The following is a 21,495-nucleotide window of genomic DNA, read 5'->3' on the forward strand; positions in this document are numbered from 1 at the left end:
GTTCTAGATGGCTGTTGGGAATATACTAGTAGACAAGGCAGTGGATTTGGATGGACAGTTGAAAAGCTTCCCGATGAGTGGTCTGAGGGAATTGGAGGTTTAGCCCTTCTGTGGTCCTGTTGTTGGTCAGAAGTGAGTGATATAGGGGAACTTGTTGACAATTGCATTGGTAGAAACTTTTTTGTATAGAAGACTAACAGATGATCTCTCAGTATACTCTTAACTTGTTTGCGATAGTAGCTGGATGTTCAACTTGTCAGAATTGTAGTATACAATTGCCTGTCTGTATTGATTATTTTATCATCTGGCAAATCTAATAGGAGTGACCTACTATTGGAGGTATTAATGTATCATGAGAATCGAGAGACAGGGTGTAGTAGTGCAATTCTGCTGGGTCCCATTCCATTTGGGAGTGAATGTGAATGAAATGGTAGACCAGGTAGCCGAAAAGGCTTTAAAACAAGATATAATTTATATTCGTGCTCCATTATGTAGAGGTGAGGCCAAATGTAAGATTACATCCATTATGATAGATGTGTGGCAGAAGAGGTGGGACACAGAACCCAAGAGCCGGCATTTATATTCCCTCCAAAAAAAGGTTGTTGGACCGAGAGTCAAGGATCAGATTAGGAAGGAAGAGGTGGTGTTTGCGCGATTGCATCTAGAACATTGTACATTGAACTTGTCATATTTGGTTGGCAAACATGTGAATAGTTTGTGTTCAGAGCGTATGGTCAATGAAACAGTGAAGCGTGCGTTTATGTATTGTTGGAAATAGCGGTATGTGGAAGAAAGGGGAAGATTGATGTATAGAGTTATTGAGGGTGGATGGGATGGGGGAGGTTTAGGTAGAAGTTAGTAGGGCTCTTTTTTATGTTCTTAGTAGTACGGGATTAGATAGGAGGGTTTAGTTTCTCTTAATGTTTGGTTCTTTATTCATTTCATCTGTAAACTGTGATTGACTACACACTCCAGTACAGTAGGCAGCGGCATGCAACTATTGACGTTTGTTTGCGGACCGCAGTAATATTATGGAAGAAGATTAGCCCTCTTACAATGAAAACAAAATTTAACAGCAGAGATGCTTGACCGAGTATCGTATGAATGTGGTGTGGCGGGAAAAGCAGTTATCCCTTTAAAGTGCATTCAGAAAGTATTCAGACCACTTGACCTTTTCCACTTTGTTACGTTACAGCCTTATTCTAAACTGGATTAAATAGTTTTTTTCCTCATCAATCTACACACAATTCCTCATAATGACAAAGCAAAAACAGGTTTAGAAATTGCTAAAATATCTCAATTACATGTGTAAGTATTCAGACCCTTTACTTAGTACTTTGTTGAAGCCCCTTTAGCAGCGATTACAGCGTCGAGTCTTATTGGGTATGACGCCACAAGCTTGGCACAACTGTTTTTGGGAGTTTCATCCCATTCTTCTCTGCAGATCCTCTCAAGCTCTGTCAGGTTGGATGGGGAGCATCGCTGTACAGCTATTTTCAGGTCTCTCCAGAGATGTTAGATTGGGTTCAAGTCTGGGCTCTGGCTGGGCCACTCAAGGACATTCAGAGACTTGTCCCAAAACACCATTCCTGCTTTGTCTTGGCTGTGTGCTTAGGGTAGTTGTCCTGTTGGAAGGTGAACCTTCACCCCAGTCTGAGGTCCTGAGCAGGTTTTCATCAAAGATCTCTCTGTACTTTGCTCCGTTCATATTTTCCTTGATCCTGACTAGTCTCCCAGTCCCTGCCGCTGAAAAACATCCCCACAGCATGATGCTGTCACCCCCATGCTTCACTGTAGAGATGGTGCCAGGTTTCCTCCAGACATGACACTTGGCATTCAGACCAGAGTTAAATCTTGGTTTCATCAGAACAGAGAAAATCTTGTTTCTCGTGGTCTGAGAGTCCTTTAGGTACCTTTTTGGCAAACTCCAAGTGGGCTGTCATGCCTTTTACTGAGGAGTGGCTTCCGTCTGGCCACTTCACCATAAAGGCCTGATTGGTGGAGTGCTGCAGAGATATGTGTCCTTCTGGAAGGTTCTCCCATCTCCACAGAGGAACTCTGGAGCTCTGTCAGGGTGACCATCGGGTTCTTGGTCACCTCCCTGACCAAGGCCCTTCTCCCCCGATTGCTCAGTTTGGCCAGGCGGCCAGCTCTATGAAGAGTCTTGGTGGTTCCAAACTTCTTCCATTCAAGACTGATGGAGGCCACTGTGTTATTGGGGACCTTCAATGCTGCAGAAATGTTTTGGTACCCTTCACCAGCTCTGTGCCTCGACACAATCCTGTCTCAGAGCTCAACAGACAATTCCGTCAACCTCTTTTTTTTGGTATTATTTAACTTGTACTTAACTAGGCAAGTCAGTTAAGAACAAATTCTTATTTACAATGACGTCCTACACCGGCCAAACCCTAAAACTGACGACGCTGGGCCAATAGTGTGCCGCCCTATGGGACTCCCAAACACGGCCAGTTGTGATACAGACCAGGATCGAACAAGGGTCGGTAGTGACACCTCTAGCACTGAGATGCAGTGCCTTAGACTGCTGCGCCACTCGGGAGCACTGATGGCTTGGTTTATTCACTGCCTTGCACTGTCAACTGTGGGATCTTAAATCGACAGGTGTGTGCTTTTCCAAATCGTGTCCAATTATTTGAATTTACCACAGGTGGACTCCAATTAATTTGTAGAAACATCTCAAGGATGATTAATGGAAACAGGATGCACCTGAGCTCAATTTCGAGTCTTATAGCAAAGGGTCTGCATACTTATGTAAATAAGGTATTTCTGTTGTTTATTTTTGATACAGTTGCAAAAAAATCTGTTTTGCTTTGTCATTATGGGGGTATTGTGTGTAGATTGATGAGAGAAAAATTCTTAAATCCATTTCAGAATAAGGCTGTAACGTATCAAAATGTGGAAAAGGGAAGGGGTTTGAATACTTTCCCGAATGCTTGTTTTATAGTTACTTCCTGATTTTAATAGTGCTATTTAACCGTTATACCTTGATGTTAAGTGATTGTTTCCTCTGTTTGTTCCTAGACAAACCATATTTTTCAGCTGTGACATTTCTTATCATTTGAAGCCTACAAAAGACCAACAAACCTGTTTCAATAAAAAAGGTCATAAGGCTACCCTCTCCTTGTGTTCTTGCAGACATATCCGTTGCGTTACCGCCAACCCATCTTACCCACACTTTAAGCTATTTTACAACCTTTACTACTGCAGACACAATACCACTACTATAACTGATTTCAAAACCATACATACTTTAAAACAAGTTAGCAAGCCCTTCACATTCTCTTCAGGAAATGTACTTTTCGGTGATCACTGTCAGCCGAAAGAGTTTATTTATTAGATAGAATTACAGCTAGCTATCAGTAGGTCTACATACAAACCAATTCTACATTTTTGGTACCACAAAAATACTTTTAAAGATGCCCCATATTTATGTACCCAAATAATAGCCTAAAACTTTTGAATCATTACATCATTCAACTAAAATCAAACTTAATTCATACTGAACGTCGGAAGTTTACATACACTTAGGTTGGAGTCATTAAAACTTGTTTTTCAACCATTCCACAAATTTCTTGTTAACAAACTAGTTTTGGCAAGTCGGTTAGGACATCTACTTTGTGCATGACACAAGTAATTTTTCCAACAATTGTTTACAGACAGATTATTTCACTGTATCACAATTCCAGTGGGTCAGAAGTGTACATACACTAAGTTGACTGTGCCTTTAAACAGCTTGTAAAATTCCAGAAAATTACGTCATGCCTTTAGAAGCTTCTGATAGGCTAATTGACATAATTTGAGTCAATTGGAGGTGTACCTGTGGATGTATTTCAAGGCCTACCTTCAAACTCAGTGCCTCATTGCTTGACATCATGGGAAAATGAAAAGAAATCAGCCAAGACTTCAGAAAACAAATTGTAGACCACAAGTCTGGTTCATTTTTGGGAGCAATTTCCAAAAGCCTGAAGGTACCACGTTCGTCTGTACAAACAATAGTATGCAATTATAAACACCATTGGACCACGCAGCCGCCATACCGCTCAGGAAGGAGAAGCGTTCCGTCTCCTAAAGATGAATGTACTTTGGTGCGAAAATTGCAAATCAATCCCAGAACAACAGCAAAGGACCTTGTGAAGATGCTGGAGGAAACAGGTAAAAAAGTATCTGCATCCACAGTTAAACGAGTCCTATATCGACATAACCTGAAAGCCGCTCAGCAAGGAAGAAGCCACTGCTCCAAAACCACCATAAAAAAGCCAGACTACGGTTTGCAACTGTACATGGAGAAAAATATAATACTTTTTGAGAAATGTCCTCTGGTCTGATGAAACAAAAATAGAACTGTTTGGCCATAATGACCATTGTTATGTTTGGAGGAAAAAGGGGGAGGCTTGCAAGCCGAAGAACACCATCCCAACCGTGAAGCACGGGGGTGGCAGCATCATGTTGTGGGGGTGCTTTGCTGCAGGAGGGAATGGTGCACTTCACAAAATAGATGACATCATGAGGAACAAAAAATATGTGGATATATTGAAGCAACATCTCAAGACATCAGTCAGGAAGTTAAAGCTTGGTCGCAAATGGGTCAAAGCCCTGACCTCAATCCTATAGAATAATATGGGCAGAACTGAAAAAGCGTGTGTGAGAAAGGAGGCCTACAAACCTGACTCAGTGACACCAGGTCTGTCAGGAGGAATGGGCCACAATTCACCCAACCTATTGTGGGAAGCTTGTGGAAGGCTACCCGAAACGTTTGACCCAAGTTAAACAATTTAAAGGCAATGCTACCAAATGCCAATTGAGAGTATGTAAACTTCTGACCCACTGGGAATGTGATGAAAGAAATTAAAGCTGAAGTAAATCATTCTCTCTACTATTATTCTGACGTTTCACATTCTTAAAATAAAGTTGTGATCCTAACTGACCTAAGACAGGGAATTTTTACTAGGATTAAATATCAGGAATTGTGAAAAACTGAGTTGAAATGTAATTGGCTAAAGTGTATGTAAACTTCCGACTTCAACTGTACCTATTCCATACCTCTTAATCTCCATCCTAATCTCAGATGTATTTCCTCTTTTCTGCTGTCTCAACCTCTTACACATAAAAAGTTGCAACCCATCTGGGTTTGTCTAGACAGTATGTGCAACCCCTGGGTACAGTGCAATCCCTGGGTACAGTCCCATTGAAAAACTATCAACAGTAATGTATCACCAAATGAAGCATTCCTACAGCATTCCTCCCTACAATCAAACATGGGAGTTTTTTTTGCAACTGTATCAAAAATAAACAACAAAAATACCTTATTTACATAGGTATGCAGACCCTTTGCTATGAGACTCGAAAGACTTGAAATTGAGCTCAGGTGTATCCTGTTTCCATTGATCATCCTTGAGATGGTAAATGTGGTATGTGGTGATTTCAAATAATTGGACACGATTTGTTAAGGCACACACGTGTCTATATAAGATCCCACAGTTGACAATGCAAGTCAGTGAAAAAACCAAGCCATGAGGGCTCCCGAGTAGCGCAGTGGTCTAAGGCACTGCATCTCAGTGCTGGAGGTGTCACTACCGACCCTGGTTCGATCCTGGTCTGTATCACAACCGGCCATGTTTGGGAGTCCCATAAGGCAGCGCACGATTGACGATTGGCGCACAGTGTCGTCAGGTTTAGGGTTTGTCATTGTAAATAAGACTTTGTTCTTAACTGTCTTGCCTAGTTAAGTAAAGGTTAAATAATACAAATAAAATAAGAAGGAATTTTGAGTCAAAGGAATTGTCTGTTGAGCTCTGAGACAGAATTGTGTCGAGGCACAGATCTGGGGAAGGACGGACACATATCTCTGCAGCACTCCACCAATCAGGCCTTTATGGTGAAGTGGCCAGACGGAAGCCACTCCTCAGTAAAAGGCATGACAGCCCACTTGGAGTTTGCCAAAAAGGTACCTAAAGGACTCTCAGACCACGAGAAACAAGATTTTCTCTGTTCTGATGAAACCAAGATTTAACTCTGGTCTGAATGCCAAGTGTCATGTCTGGAGGAAACCTGGCACCATCTCTACAGTGAAGCATGGGGGTGACAGCATCATGCTGTGGGGATGTTTTTCAGCGGCAGGGACTGGGAGACTAGTCAGGATCAAGGAAAATATGAACGGAGCAAAGTACAGAGAGATCTTTGATGAAAACCTGCTCAGGACCTCAGACTGGGGTGAAGGTTCACCTTCCAACAGGACAACTACCCTAAGCACACAGCCAAGACAAAGCAGGAATGGTGTTTTGGGACAAGTCTCTGAATGTCCTTGAGTGGCCCAGCCAGAGCCCAGACTTGAACCCAATCTAACATCTCTGGAGAGACCTGAAAATAGCTGTACAGCGATGCTCCCCATCCAACCTGACAGAGCTTGAGAGGATCTGCAGAGAAGAATGGGATGAAACTCCCAAAAACAGTTGTGCCAAGCTTGTGGCGTCATACCCAATAAGACTCGACGCTGTAATCGCTGCTAAAGGGGCTTCAACAAAGTACTAAGTAAAGGGTCTGAATACTTACACATGTAATTGAGATATTTTAGCAATTTCTAAACCTGTTTTTGCTTTGTCATTATGAGGAATTGTGTGTAGATTGATGAGGAAAAAAACTATTTAATCCAGTTTAGAATAAGGCTGTAACGTAACAAAGTGGAAAAGGTCAAGTGGTCTGAATACTTTCTGAATGCACTTTAAAGGGATAACTGCTTTTCCCGCCACACCACATTCATACGATACTCGGTCAAGCATCTCTGCTGTTAAATTTTGTTTTCATTGTAAGAGGGCTAATCTTCTTCCATAATATTACTGCGGTCCGCAAACAAACGTCAATAGTTGCATGCCGCTGCCTACTGTACTGGAGTGTGTAGTCAATCACAGTTTACAGATGAAATGAATAAAGAACCAAACATTAAGAGAAACTAAACCCTCCTATCTAATCCCGTACTACTAAGAACATAAAAAAGAGCCCTACTAACTTCTACCTAAACCTCCCCCATCCCATCCACCCTCAATAACTCTATACATCTTTCTTCCACATAGTGGTATTTCCAACAATACATAAACGCACGCTTCACTGTTTCATTGACCATACACTCTGAACACAAACTATTCACATGTTTGCCAACCAAATATGACAAGTTCAATGTACAATGTTCTAGATGCAATCGCGCAAACACCACCTCTTCCTTCCTAATCTGATCCTTGACTCTCGGTCCAACAACCTTTTTCTGGAGGGAATATAAATGCGTCCCACCTCTTCTGCCACACATCTATCATAATGGCTGTATTCTTACATTTGGCCTCACCTCTACACAATGAGCACGAATATCAATTATATCTCGTTTTAAAGCCTTTTTGGCTACCTGGTCTACCATTTAATTCATGTTCACTCCCGAATGGGCTGGGACCCAGCAGAATTGCACTACTACACCCTGTCTCTCGATTCTCATACTACATTAATACCTCCAATAGTAGGTCACTCCTATTAGATTTGCCAGATGATAAAATAATCAATACAGACAGGCAATTGTATACTACAATTCTGACAAGTTGAACATCCAGCTACTATCGCAAACACGTTAAGAGTATACTGAGAGATCATCTGTTAGTCTTCTTTACATCTCCACATCAAATTGAGGAATGTAAACACCTGCTCCTGTACCACCACTATCTGGGTCTTTATAGTCTCAAAAAAAATTCTACCAATGTAATTGTCAACAAGTTCCCCTATATCACTCACTTCTGACCAATCTTTTCTTTACCAAGGTTAGATCAACAGGACCACAGAGGGGCTAAACCTCCAACTCCCTCAGACCACTCATCAGGAAGCTTTTCAACTGTCCATCCAAATCCACTGCCTTGTCTACTAGTATATTCCCAACAGCCATCTAGAACAGTAGCAGTGAGCTTTTCAGTGTAACCCACATGTGTAAAACTCATTCCACGGAGGACCGAGTGTCTGCAGGTTTCTGCTCCTCTATTGTACTTGATTGATGAATTAAGGTCACTAATTAGTAAAAAACTCCCCTCACCTGGTTGTCTAGGTCTTAATTGAAAGGAAAAATGTTTAACCCGCCAACACTAGGCCCTCCATGGAATGAGTGACACCCCTGGTCTAACACAATAAGCTAACTGCTGCTGCCTCTACTACTAATGAACTTACAGGTGTTGATTTAAATGCACCAGTACATATCCTTAAAGATCTATACTGGATTCTGTTCAGCCTCTGAAGCCAAGTATTCCCCGCTGTTCCATTAACTACAGTATCTTGCAAAAGTATTCATCCCCCTTGGCGTTTTTCCTATTTTGTTGCATTACAACCTGTCATTTAAATAGATTTTAATTTGGATTTCCTGTAATGGACATACACAAAATAGTCCAAATTGGGGAAGAGAAATTTAAAAATTTTATTATATTAAAGAAATACAAATAAAAAAATGGAAAAGTGGTGCCTGCATGTGTATTCACCCCTTTTGCTATAAAGCCCCTAAATAAAATCTGGTGCAACCAATTACCTTCAGAAGTAACAAAATTAGTTAATAAAGTCCACCTGTGTGCAATCTAAGTGCCACATGATCTGTCACATTATCTCAGTATATATACACCTGTTCTGAAAGGCCCCAGAGTCTGCAACACCACTGAGCAAGGAGCACCACCAAGCAAGCGGCACCATGAAGACCAAGGAGCTCTCCAAACAGGTCAGGGACAAAATTGTGGCGAAGTACAGATCAGGGTTGGATTATAAAAACATATCTGAAACTTTAAACATCCCACGGAGCACCGTTAAATCCATGATTAAAAAATGGAAAGAATATGTCACCACAACAAACCTGCCAAGAGAGGTTCGCCCACCAAAACTCACAGACCAGGCCAGGAGGGCATTAATCAGAGAGGCAACAAAGAGACCAAAGATAACCCTGATGGAGTTGCAAAGCTCCACAGCGAAGATTGGAGTATCTGTCCATAGGAACTCTTTAAGCCGTACACTCCACAGAGCTGGGCTTTACTGAAGAGTGGCCAGAAAAAAGCCATTGCTTAAAGGAAAAATAAGCAAACACATTTGGTATTTTCCAAAAGGCATGTGGGAGTCTCCCCAAACATATGGAAGAAGATTGTCGTGGAAATTGCAAGATTATGTTATAATGCTTGTATTGTATTATAATGGTTGTTTTATTCGACAGAATAGAGTGTTCTGTTAACTATTGTGTGTGTGTGTTCCACTGAGGATGGGCCTCTATGGGATAGCACTGACAGAGGAGATTTACGATGTCTTTGGGTAACAAAGCCTAAAGAACATTCCAGAGAACATGAGCTAATGGTTCTGTTCTATACCGTACCAGGGAGAGATGGTTCCAGTTTAGAGTAGGAGGGCCAGACACTGGTCTATACAATGAAAACTGTTGACACAGCAGTAACTGTCTGCTATGTATTATAGATATCTTTCATACAAATCTTAACCGTGTGACCATTCTATGTATCTGTTGTTCGTCATGTAGGTTGAGAGGGGTGTAACTTGGCTATAAAATATCTTTGTACTTTTGTGTTGTCACTTTCAATGGTTCATTAGAAATGGCGCATCATTGAAAGTAAGTGCTATTGCAAAGCTCTTATTATTAAAAATGTAGTTTAAGTATAACTCTGACTGGTGTGTGAAGTTGGTTCCTCTTCATTTGGTAATACAGAAATTAGCCACCACAAGACACTCTGGTCAGATGAGACTAAATTGTAGCTTTTTGGCCATCAAGGAAAACGCTATGTCTGGCGCAAACCCAACACCTCTCCTCACCCCGAGAGTACCATCCCCACAGTGAAGCATGGTGGTGGCAGCATCACTCTGTGGGGATGTTTTTCATCGGCAGGGACTGGGAAACTGGTCAGAATTGAAGGAATGATGGATGGCGCTAAATACACATCTAGCCACTGGCAAAAAATCCCAGTGGCTAGATGTGCCAAGCTTATAGCTGTAATTGTTGCAACAGGTGGCTCTACAAAGTATTGACTTTGGGAGGTGAATAGTTATGCATGCTCAAGGTTTCTGTTTTTTTGTCTTATTTATTGTTTGTTTCACAAGAAAAAATATTTTGCATCTTCAAAGTGGTAGGCATGTTGCGTAAATCAAATGATCAAATGATCCAAATCCATTTTAATTCCAGATTGTAAGGCAACAAAATAGGAAAAATGCCAACGTAGGTGAATACTTTCGCAAGCCACTGTATGCACCAATAATCAATTGCCGTTCTGATCAAAGCTCTATAAGAGATTGTCTTTCAGCACCCCATTTAGTCACAGACACAGGGAATTTCCAATTTCACTTACTCCACCTCAACGCTGCCCCAGTAATGACTCCTTTCAAAGGCGCCCTGCTCCGGAGAGCAAAGCAAGTCACAGATCTTCTCCCTCTGGACGGAAGAAATGCAGAAAATCACCACAAGTCCACTATGAAATACCTATATCAATTTAACAGTACCCAACTTATGGATCAGCCAAACGGCTTCCTCACTGTCCATAACCACGTCTATTTGTTTACCACGCTCTTGCAGCGCCTTCATCCGCTGCATTGCTTGGAGAGCATGCACCGATGGCGTTTCTCCAAAACCCAACTTCTGTTCCTTAGCCCAATTTACAAGTCTGGCAATCTCTGGCCTCTCTGTGCTTCCCCAAGAAAAAATTGACCTTTCTTTGACTTCCTCCAAAAGAAAGGTCACTCACTTCAGAACTTGACTGCATGTGGGGCATTTAAAGGGGTAGCCCGGCCTCTTTCAGGTGGACATGATTGTTCTTAACAAGCTTTGATGGAGGTGTGTGGCGACCAATGAGGAAAGGGCTCCCCTCCAGGTGGGAGTGGGAGGAGTATTGTACAGCCACCCCTCAAATGTGCATGCATATTTGAATGCACATTTGAATATCCTGTGATGAAGGTGGGCTGCATATGGTGGTGTTCCTCTGCGGGTATAGGAGCCAATGGCCGCCCCATAAGGGGGTATAGTTGGTGGCGTGGCTTGATTTGGCCACCCCATGGAACACCACAGGGGGTGGCTCTGGGTGGGGGCACTGGGGTCTTGGCTGGTGGGCCAGGGCAGCTGCTGGACTCTGCGGGGCCGGGACAGACATCTGGATTCGGGGGGGCATGACACACTTGTAGGGGGAGCACTCTGGGGTTGTGGTCCACTGACCACTGGAGAGGTAACTCTCTGTTGGTGTGGTACACTGACCACTGAAAGGATGACGCCCTGGGGTTGGGGCGGACTGGCCATTGGAGAGGTAGTGCTCTGGGGTCGTGGCACAATGACCACTGAAGGGGAAGGGGGTAGCTGGCTGGCTGCTCAGGAAAAGCATAGGGAGCCTAGTAAGGCTGAGCTGGTTGTTGAGCTGGAGCCATTGGGCTTGTGGCTAAGTAAGGTTTGGATGGTATCTGAGCCGGGGCCTGGTAAGGCTGGATTGGAAGTTGAAATGGGGCCTGGTATGCCAGGACTGGAAGCTAAACTGGGACCTGGTACGGCTGGACTGAAAGCTGACCTGGGGCCTGGTAAGGCTGGACTGGAAATCAAATCAAACTTTATTTGTCACATTCGAGCGAATACACAATGTGTAGACCTTCCGATGAAATGCTTACTTACAAGCCCTTAACCAACAGTGCAGTTCAAGAAAGAGTAAAAAAATATTTACCAAATAAACTAAAGTAAAAAATTATTAAAAAGTTACAAAATAAAATAACAATAACGAGGCTATATACAGGGGGTACCGGTACCGAGTCAACGTGCGGGGGTACAGGTTAGACGAGGTAATTTGTACATGAAGGTAGGGGTGAAGTGACTATGCATAGATAAAAAGTAGCAGCGGTGTAAAAAACAAATCGGGGGGTATCAATGTAAATAATCCGGTGGCCATTTGATTAATTGTTCAGTTAGTCCGATGGCTTGGGGATAATAGCTGTTAAGGAGCCTTTTGGTCTTAGAAGAATTGGCGCTCCGGTACCGCTTGCCATGCGGTAGCAAAGAAAACAGTCTATGACTTGGGTGACTGGAGTCTTTGACAATTCCTTGGGCTTTCCTCTGACACCACCTAATATATAGGTCCTGGATGGCAGGAATCTTGGTCCCAGTGATGTACTGGGCCGTATGCACTACCCTCTGTAGCGCCTTACGGTCAGATGCCGAGCAGTTACCATACCAGGCAGTGATGCAACTGGTCAGGATGCTCTCGATGGTGCAGCTGTAGAACTTTTTTGGGGCTGATCTGGGGACCCATGACAAATCTTTTCAGTCTCCTGAGGGGGAAAATATGTTGTTGTGCCCTCTTCACGTCTGTCTTGGTGTGTTTGGACCATGATAGTTCATTGGTGATGTGGACACCAAGAAACTTGAAACTCTCGACCCGTCGATGTAAACGGGGGCCTGTTTGGCCCACCTTTTCCTGTAGTCCACTATCAGCTCCTTTGTCTTGCTCACATTGAGGGAGAGGTTGTTCTCCTGGCACCACACTGCCAGGTCTCTGACCTCCTCCCTATAGGTTGTCTCATCGTTGTCTGTGATCAGGCCTACCACTGTTGTGTCATCAGCAAACATAATGATGGTGTTGGAGTCGCGTTTGGCCACGCAGTCATGGGTGAACAGGGAGTGCAGGAGGGGGTCTAAGCACACACCCCTGAGAGAACCAAGTGTTGAGGATCCGTGTGGCAGATGTGATGTTACCTACCCTCACCACCTGGGGGCGGCCCGTCAGGAAGTCCAGGATCCAGTTGCAGAGGGAGGTGTTTAGTCCCAGGGTCCTTAGCTTAGTGATGAGCTTTGTGGGCACTATGGTGTTGAACGCTGAGCTTGTAGTCAATGAACAGCATTCTCCCATCGGTGTTCCTTTAGTTCAGGTGGGAAAGGCCAGTGTGGAGTGCAATTGAGATTGCGTCATCTGTGGATCTGTTGGGGCGGTATGCGAATTGGAGTGGGTCTAGGTTATCCGGAAGGATGCTGTTGTGAGCCATCAAAAGCACGTCATGGCTAAATACGTGAGTGCTACGGGGCGGTAATCATTTAGGCAGGTTACCTTCGCTTCCTTGGGCACAAGGACTATGGTGGTCTGCTTGAAACAAGGAAGAGGTTGAAAATGTCAGCGAAGACATTGCCAGTTGGTCCGGGCATGCTTGGAGTACACGCCCTGGTAATCCATCTGGCCCCGCTGCTTTGTGAATGTTGACCTGTTTAAAGGTCTTGCTCACGTCGGCTACCGAGAGCATTTTCACACAGTTGTCCAGATCAGCTGGTGCTTATGTGTTGCTTGCCTCGAAGCGAGCATAAAAGGCAGCTGTAGAAGCTGAGTTGCGGCCTGGTAAGACTGGAAGCTTAGCTGGGGCCTGGTAGGGCTGAGCTGCGGTCAGGTAGTGCTGGGCCAGATACGGGTAGAGCTGGGGCCTGGGCTTGAGCCTGGTATGGATGGGCCGGAGGCTAATGGAGTTGAGCTGGTTGCTGAGCTGGGGCCTGGTATGGCTGGGCGGGAGGCTGGTAGGGCTGAGCTGGGGCCTGGTATGGCTGGGATAGGGGCTGGTAGGGCTGAGCTGGGGCCTGGGCTGGAGCCTGGTGATGGTAACTGGCCGCCTGGAGAGTGTAGGAGTCCTGGGGGTGGGGTTGGCCACCACCCCGCTTCTGGTCAGCGGGGTGGTGGCACTGGGATCCTCATCTCTCCCAAGTGGACATTCTCTCTTTCTCCCCTGACCCATCTGTCTATCGCCTCCTTTGAATTCCATGCTGTCACAGTTACCAGCCCTTTCAAGCTTAACATCCTTATCATTTATCGCCCTCCAGGTTCCCTTGGAGAGTTCATCAATGAGCTTGACGCCCTGATAAGTTCCTTTCCTGAGGATGGCTCACCTCTCACAGTTCTGGGTGACTTTAACCTCCCCACGTCTACTTTTGACTCATTCCTCTCTGCCTCCTTCTTTCCACTCCTCTCCTCTTTTGACCTCACCCTCTCACCTTCCCCCCTACTCACAAGGCAGGCAATACGCTTGACCTCATCTTTACTAGATGCTGTTCTTCCACTAATCTCATTGCAACTCCCCTCCAAGTCTCCGACCACTACCTTGTATCCTTTTCCCTCTCGCTCTCATCCAACACTTCCCACACTGCCCCTACTCGGATGGTATCGCGCCGTCCCAACCTTCGCTCTCTCTCCCCGGCTACTCTCTCCTCTTCCATCCTATTATCTCTTCCCTCTGCTCAAACCTTCTCCAACCTATCTCCTGATTCTGCCTCCTCAACCCTCCTCTCCTCCCTTTCTGCATCCTTTGACTCTCTATGTCCCCTATCCTCCAGGCCAGCTCGGTCCTCCCCTCCTGCTCCGTGGCTCGACGACTCACTGCGAGCTCACAGAACAGGGCTCCGGGCAGCCGAGCGGAAATGGAGGAAAACTCGCCTCCCTGCGGACCTGGCATCCTTTCACTCCCTCCTCTCTACATTCTCCTCTTCTGTCTCTGCTGCTAAAGCCACTTTCTACCACTCTAAATTCCAAGCATCTGCCTCTAACCCTAGGAAGCTCTTTGCCACCTTCTCCTCCCTCCTGAATCCTCCTCCCCCTCCTCCCCCCTCCTCCCTCTCTGCGGATGACTTCGTCAACCATTTTGAAAAGAAGGTCGACGACATCCGATCCTCGTTTGCTAAGTCAAACGACACCGCTGGTTCTGCTCACACTGCCCTACCCTGTGCTTTGACCTCTTTCTCCCCTCTCTCTCCAGATGAAATCTCGCGTCTTGTGACGGCCGGCCGCCCAACAACCTGCCCGCTTGACCCTATCCCCTCCTCTCTTCTCCAGACCATTTCCGGAGACCTTCTCCCTTACCTCACCTCGCTCATTAACTCATCCTTGACCGCTGGCTACGTCCCTTCCGTCTTCAAGAGAGCGAGAGTTGCACCCCTTCTGAAAAAACCTACACTCGATCCCTCCGATGTCAACAACTACAGACCAGTATCCCTTCTTTCTTTTCTCTCCAAAACTCTTGAACGTGCCGTCCTTGGCCAGCTCTCCTGCTATCTCTCTCAGAATGACCTTCTTGATCCAAATCAGTCAGGTTTCAAGACTAGTCATTCAACTGAGACTGCTCTTCTCTGTGTCACGGAGGCGCTCCGCACTGCTAAAGCTAACTCTCTCTCCTCTGCTCTCATCCTTCTAGACCTTTGGCTGCCTTTGATACTGTGAACCATCAGATCCTCCTCTCCACCCTCTCGAAGCTGGGCATCTCCGGCGCGGCCCACGCTTGGATTGCGTCCTACCTGACAGGTCGCTCCTACCAGGTGGCGTGGCGAGAATCTGTCTCCGCACCACGTGCTCTCACCACTGGTGTCCCCCAGGGCTCTGTTCTAGGCCCTCTCCTATTCTCGCTATACACCAAGTCACTTGGCTCTGTCATATCCTCACATGGTCTCTCCTATCATTGCTATGCAGACGACACACAATTAATCTTCTCCTTTCCCCCCTCTGATAACCAGGTGGTGAATCGCATCTCTGCATGTCTGGCAGACATATCAGTGTGGATGACGGATCACCACCTCAAGCTGAACCTCGGCAAGACGGAGCTGCTCTTCCTCCCGGGGAAGGACTGCCCGTTCCATGATCTCGCCATCACGGTTGACAACTCCATTGTGTCTTCCTCCCAGAGTGCTAAGAACCTTGGCGTGATCCTGGACAACACCCTGTCGTTCTCAACTAACATCAAGGCGGTGACCCGTTCCTGTAGGTTCATGCTCTACAACATTCGCAGAGTACGACCCTGCCTCACACAGGAAGCGGCGCAGGTCATCTCCCGTCTGGATTACTGCAACTCGCTGTTGGCTGGGCTCCCTGCCTGTGCCATTAAACCCCTACAACTCATCCAGAATGCCGCAGCCCGTCTGGTGTTCAACCTTCCCAAGTTCTCTCACGTCACCCCGCTCCTCCGCTCTCTCCACTAGCTTCCAGTTGAAGCTCGCATCCGCTACAAGACCATGGTGCTTGCCTACGGAGCTGTGAGGGGAACGGCACCTCCGTACCTTCAGGCTCTGATCAGGCCCTACACCCAAACAAGGGCACTGCGTTCATCCACCTCTGGCCTGCTCGCCTCCCTACCTCTGAGGAAGTACAGTTCCCGCTCAGCCCAGTCAAAACTGTTCGCTGCTCTGGCACCCCAATGGTGGAACAAACTCCCTCACGACGCCAGGTCAGCGGAGTCAATCACCACCTTCCGGAGACACCTGAAACCCCACCTCTTTAAGGAATACCTAGGATAGGATAAAGTAATCCTTCTAACCCCCCCCTCCCCCTTAAAAGAGTTAGATGCACTATTGTAAAGTGGTTGTTCCACTGGATATCATAAGGTGAATGCACCAATTTGTAAGTCGCTCTGGATAAGAGCGTCTGCTAAATGACTTAAATGTAAATGTAAATGTTGTAGGGGCTGGGTTGACCAACTGGTTGGCCCAGGTTGGAGCCTGGATAACCTGAGTGAAACCATCAATCAACCAAGTTTTGAGATGCAAGAGCAAGCTTCGTGTATCTGTAACCTTATTTGGAGCATAAAGCTAGAAATCAACTTGAAGGTCCAATGCAGCCATTTTATCTCAATATCAAATCTGGGTAACAGTTAACAACCTTACTGTGATTATTTTCTATTAAAATGATGAAAAAGAAACAAAAATAGATTCTTAGCCAATAGCAATTTCTCAAGCAAGAATTTTGCTAGCACTGTCTGAGAGTGGTGTGATTGAGGAGGGGAAAATGGAAAATGACCTGTTATTGGTGGAGAGCCTTGTAACTCTCTTTCTAATTGGTCTGTTAACTGGTCCTGTATGGCTGACTTGGTAAAGCATGGTACTTGCGCTATCAGGGTAGTGGGTTCAATTCCTGGAGTCTTCCATACATAAAATGTATGTATGCAAGTTGCTTTGATAAAACCGTCTGCTAACTGACGTATTAAATATATAACATATTTAATACCTGATGATGTCACCAGGCAGACCAAAACTCCTTCCCACCAAAACAAGCTGAAATTTCAGCCAATCTTTTCTAACAGCTCGTACACTAAAAGAGCATTAGCCACAGTTTAACAGTATTTTTCCAACCTCATAGTGTGGAAATATATATAAAAAAATGTTTTTGACTGCACTGGGCCTTGTTGAGGACAGGGGGTGCTGTTTTCACTTTTGGAGAAAATCGTATGATATTTAAACGGCCTCGTACTCAATTCTTGCTCGTACAATATGCATATTATTATTACTATTGGATAGAAAACAGTCTCTAGTTTCTAAAACCGTTTGAATTATTTCTCTAAGTGAAACAGAACTCTTTTTACAGACCATTTCCTATCCGGAAGTGAGATTTCCAAAAGCGAAGTCTCTCTTCAAGACCTTGTCTATAAAAGGGCATGTCACTTATGACTGTAGAAACACGTCATACGCCTTCCCCTGGGTGTCATGCGGAAGTGAGAGCAGAAATGACTTGATTATCTCGTCCTGGGATTGAACACAACCTCTTGGAGTGAGAAGTGCGCACTTTATTTTTTTTCCTGGGCGCGAAGTTGGACCTTGACTCGGCTCCTGGAAAACGCTCGTTAAAGGTGAATATGATCTCCGGCTTCGATTTTATTTGATACATGTCACAATATCATCCTAAAGTATGTTTTTTCAATATAGTTTAATTATATTATTGAAATTTATTCTGGACTTTAGAGGTGATGCGTCGCAAGAATTGGTTCAAGAATGAGAGGTTAGCACCGCACTGCCAGTGTGCTTGCTAATTCAAGAGGGAAATCGTTCGTTCTGGATCCAAATAAAGTCGGTTCTGAACAAAGGACCCCTTGGAGAACATTCTGATGGAAGATCAACAAAGATAAGGACCCAATTTGGGATGCTTTTTCATATATCTGTCGAACTGTGCTATCGCTACCGTTTGACTAGAATCAATGCTGCTGTGTGCTAGCTATTGTAGTAAGCTAATATAACGATATATTGTGTTTTCGCTGTAAAACACTTCAAAAATCGGAAATATTGGCTATATTCACAAGATATTTGTCTTTCATTAGCTATCCACCATATATTTGTCTGAAATGTTTTATGATGAGTAATTAGGTAGTTGACGTTGGTGTCTGTATTTTCTCTGGCTACTCCCGTGCGATTTCTGACTGTAGCTATGATGGTGGCTATGTTGGTAGCAGTAATGTAAAACTGATTTATAGCTAAAATATGCATTTTAGCATTTTATGCATTTATGTATTTCGGTATGTCACGTTGGTGTCTGTAATTATTCTGGCTGCTTTCGGTGCAATTTCTGATTGTAGCCGCAATGTAAACTATGATTTATACCTGAAATATGCACATTTTTCGAACAAAACATAGATTTATTGTATAACATGTTATAAGACTGTCATCTGATTAAGTTGTTTCTTGGTTTCTTTGGTTTGTTCTAGGTTAGTTTGGTTGATTTTGTGCATGCCTCCTGTGCTGTGAAAAATGTCTGTGCTTTTTTTCTATTTGTTGGTGAGCTAACATAAATATATATTGTGTTTTCCCTGTAAAACATTTAAAAAATCGGACATGTTGGCTGGATTAACAAGATGTGTATCTTTCATTAGCTGTATTGGACTTGTTAATGTGTGAAAGTTAAATAAAAAAATATTTTTTGAATTTCGCGCTCTGCCTTTTCAGTGGAATGTGGGAGGAGTTCCGCTAGCGGAACGGGGGGCTAGACAGGTTAAAAGAAGATGCCGCAGGCCATTTGAAAACATGATTTATTCTACATAATTTGAAGTCCACAAGTATGTAACCTTTGTACATTTCTCATGAAAAAAAACCATTGAACTTTGTGTTTGCAGAAGGCTAATATATCTACTAGAGTTTGAGGATAATAATAATAATAATGATAATAATTATAATAGAGCAACACACACGTGCCTGAGTCTATCATGTGCTAACTGGTTGTGTAACGTTCTCTAACAAAATGATAACACTCCACCCTTAAAACATAAAGAGTAGGACTGCGTCCCAAAAGCCTCCCTATTCCTTATATAGTGCATTACTTTTGACCAGAGTCGTATGGGCCCTGGTCAAAAGGTAGTGCACTATATAGGAGGTAAGGTACCATTTGGAACACAGTGTATGTAGAAGAAGAAGAGTCAGCCAGCCTGTCTGTCTATCGATAGAGATAATCAGCTTGTATGTTGGCAAAGATCTCGGCCTCCCACTTGTCAAGCAGTTCCCCTTTGTTGTGGGTTTCTGTAGAAAACAAAAAGATAGTCAAGCACTGACACCAAACTTGGTTTTCTTTAGGCGTATTTAGTGAGGAAACTGACACTTTTTACTCTCTATTCTATAGGCATTTTGACTCTTCTATCAAAATGCCCAATAATGCTTGTAGGAGCTGTCATGGCGACGTTGGTTAGCTAAGCTTATGTGCAGAAACACGTCATGGAGTCTAATGGTCGTCTTGTGTCGAACTGTGCATGTGCAGGCCGTCAAATCAAAGGCACTCTTTCGATATAAAGTATTTTTGACAAAGGGAAACATGTTAGTTTGTCACTTTCACAAGGTTGGAGTAATAACATGTTCAACTACTGAAGACATTGGCTCCAATCTAAGTTGTGCCTTTAGATTGAGAAAATTAACAACTAAGGAATCCTTTTTCACTTCTCTCATTGGCTTCTCAAATCGCAAACCCCGGCCTGGTCTGTTTCGTCTGTTTCACAAGCATTCTCAGAAGTCTCATGATGTTGCTACTCTGGATTTAGAATAGTAAAACTATTTAGTATAGTTTTCTAAACTGACACTATCGGCCTCCACAAGTAAACATTAGACCTGTTAAGAAATGCATCATAGACCAGCGCTCTTACATAAGACATGTTGAAATATTAGAGCAACTCCAACTAAAGTGTGGTCCAGCCAACCCCGCTGGCTGCAATGTGCAAACCTCCAAAATGACCTGCACAATAACAAAGGTAAAGCGTGCGTCTCATTCAGGTGCTCTCTCACAAGCTAATTTCACAACAAACTCTTTACATTGTACATTAAAGAAAGTATCTCCTCATCGTAACAATAGCTATGTTTCCATTAACTTGTCCAGTGATTTTGTTGACATTTAGAACATTTACATAGGAAATAAATTGCTACTGCTACGATGTGTTTCCATTTAACAGTCTTGTCTCGATTTAAACAACTGGACATAATGAGTGATTGAAGTGTTTCCCGTACCCATTTAGGCAAATTGTGCATCAATAAATTGGCGACAGCATGCAAGCCCTCCCTCCTGCAGTGCAGAAATTATTCACGCCCCTAGACTTTTTCCAAATGTTGTGGTACAGCCTGATTATAAAATCGATTCAATTGAGATTTTGTGTTTGGCTAACTCTTGGCAAATTCTTATGTATACCAACCCTATCTTGTCACAGCTCAACTGATTGGCTCAAACGCATTACGAAGGAAAGAAATTCCACAAATTAACTTTTAACAAGGCACACCTGTTAATTGAAATGCATTCCAGGTGACTACCTCATGAAGCTGGTTGGGAGAATGCCAAGAATGCCAATTATGAAATATATATTTTGGGTTCCTACATGATTCCATATGTGTTATTTCATAGTTTTGATGTCTTCACTATTATTCTACAATGTAGATGTCACGCCCTGACCTTAGAGATCCTTTTTATGTCTCTATTTTGGTTGGTCAGGGCGTGAGTTGGGGTGGGCATTCTATGTTTTGTTCTGTGTGTTGTATTTCTATGTGTTTGGCCTGGTATGGTTCCCAATCAGAGGCAGCTGTCAATCGTTGTCTCTGATTGAGAACCATACTTAGGTAGCCTGTTCCCACCTGTGTTTGTGGGTAGTTGTTTTCTGTTTTGTGTATTGCACCTTGCAGAACTGTTCGTTTGTTGTATTGTTGTTTTTTTGTTCAAGTATTCGTATTTATTAAAAGTATTATGAATACTTACCACGCGGCACCTTGGTCTTCTCCTTCTCCCGATGATGTTCGTTACAGTAGAAAATAGTACAAATAAAGAAAAACCCTTGAATAAGTAGGTGTGTCCAAACTTTTGACTGGTACTGTACATACAGTGCACTCAAAGTATTCAGACCCCTTGACTTTTTCCACATTTTGTTACGTTACAGCCTTATTCTAAAATTGATTAAATATTTTTTGTCTCATTAATCTACACAGAATTCCCGATAATGACAAAGCAAAAACATGTTTTTAGAAATGTTTGCAAAAAAAAGCTGAAATATCACATTTACATAAGTATTCAGACCCTTTAACTCAGTACTTTGTTGAAGCACCTTTGGCAGCACATACAGCCTAGAGTCTTCTTGGGTATGATGCAACAAGCTTGGGGTACCTGTATTTGGAGAGTTTCTCCCATTCTTCTCTGCAGATCCAATTTTGCTCACTCTTCAGCTGTAAACTGCTCCCAATTCTTCAATGTTTGATGGTGGCCTTTGACCAAC

The sequence above is a fragment of the Salvelinus alpinus genome, chromosome 39 (assembly GCF_045679555.1).
Source record: "Salvelinus alpinus chromosome 39, SLU_Salpinus.1, whole genome shotgun sequence".
Classification (NCBI taxonomy): Eukaryota; Metazoa; Chordata; class Actinopteri; order Salmoniformes; family Salmonidae; genus Salvelinus; species Salvelinus alpinus.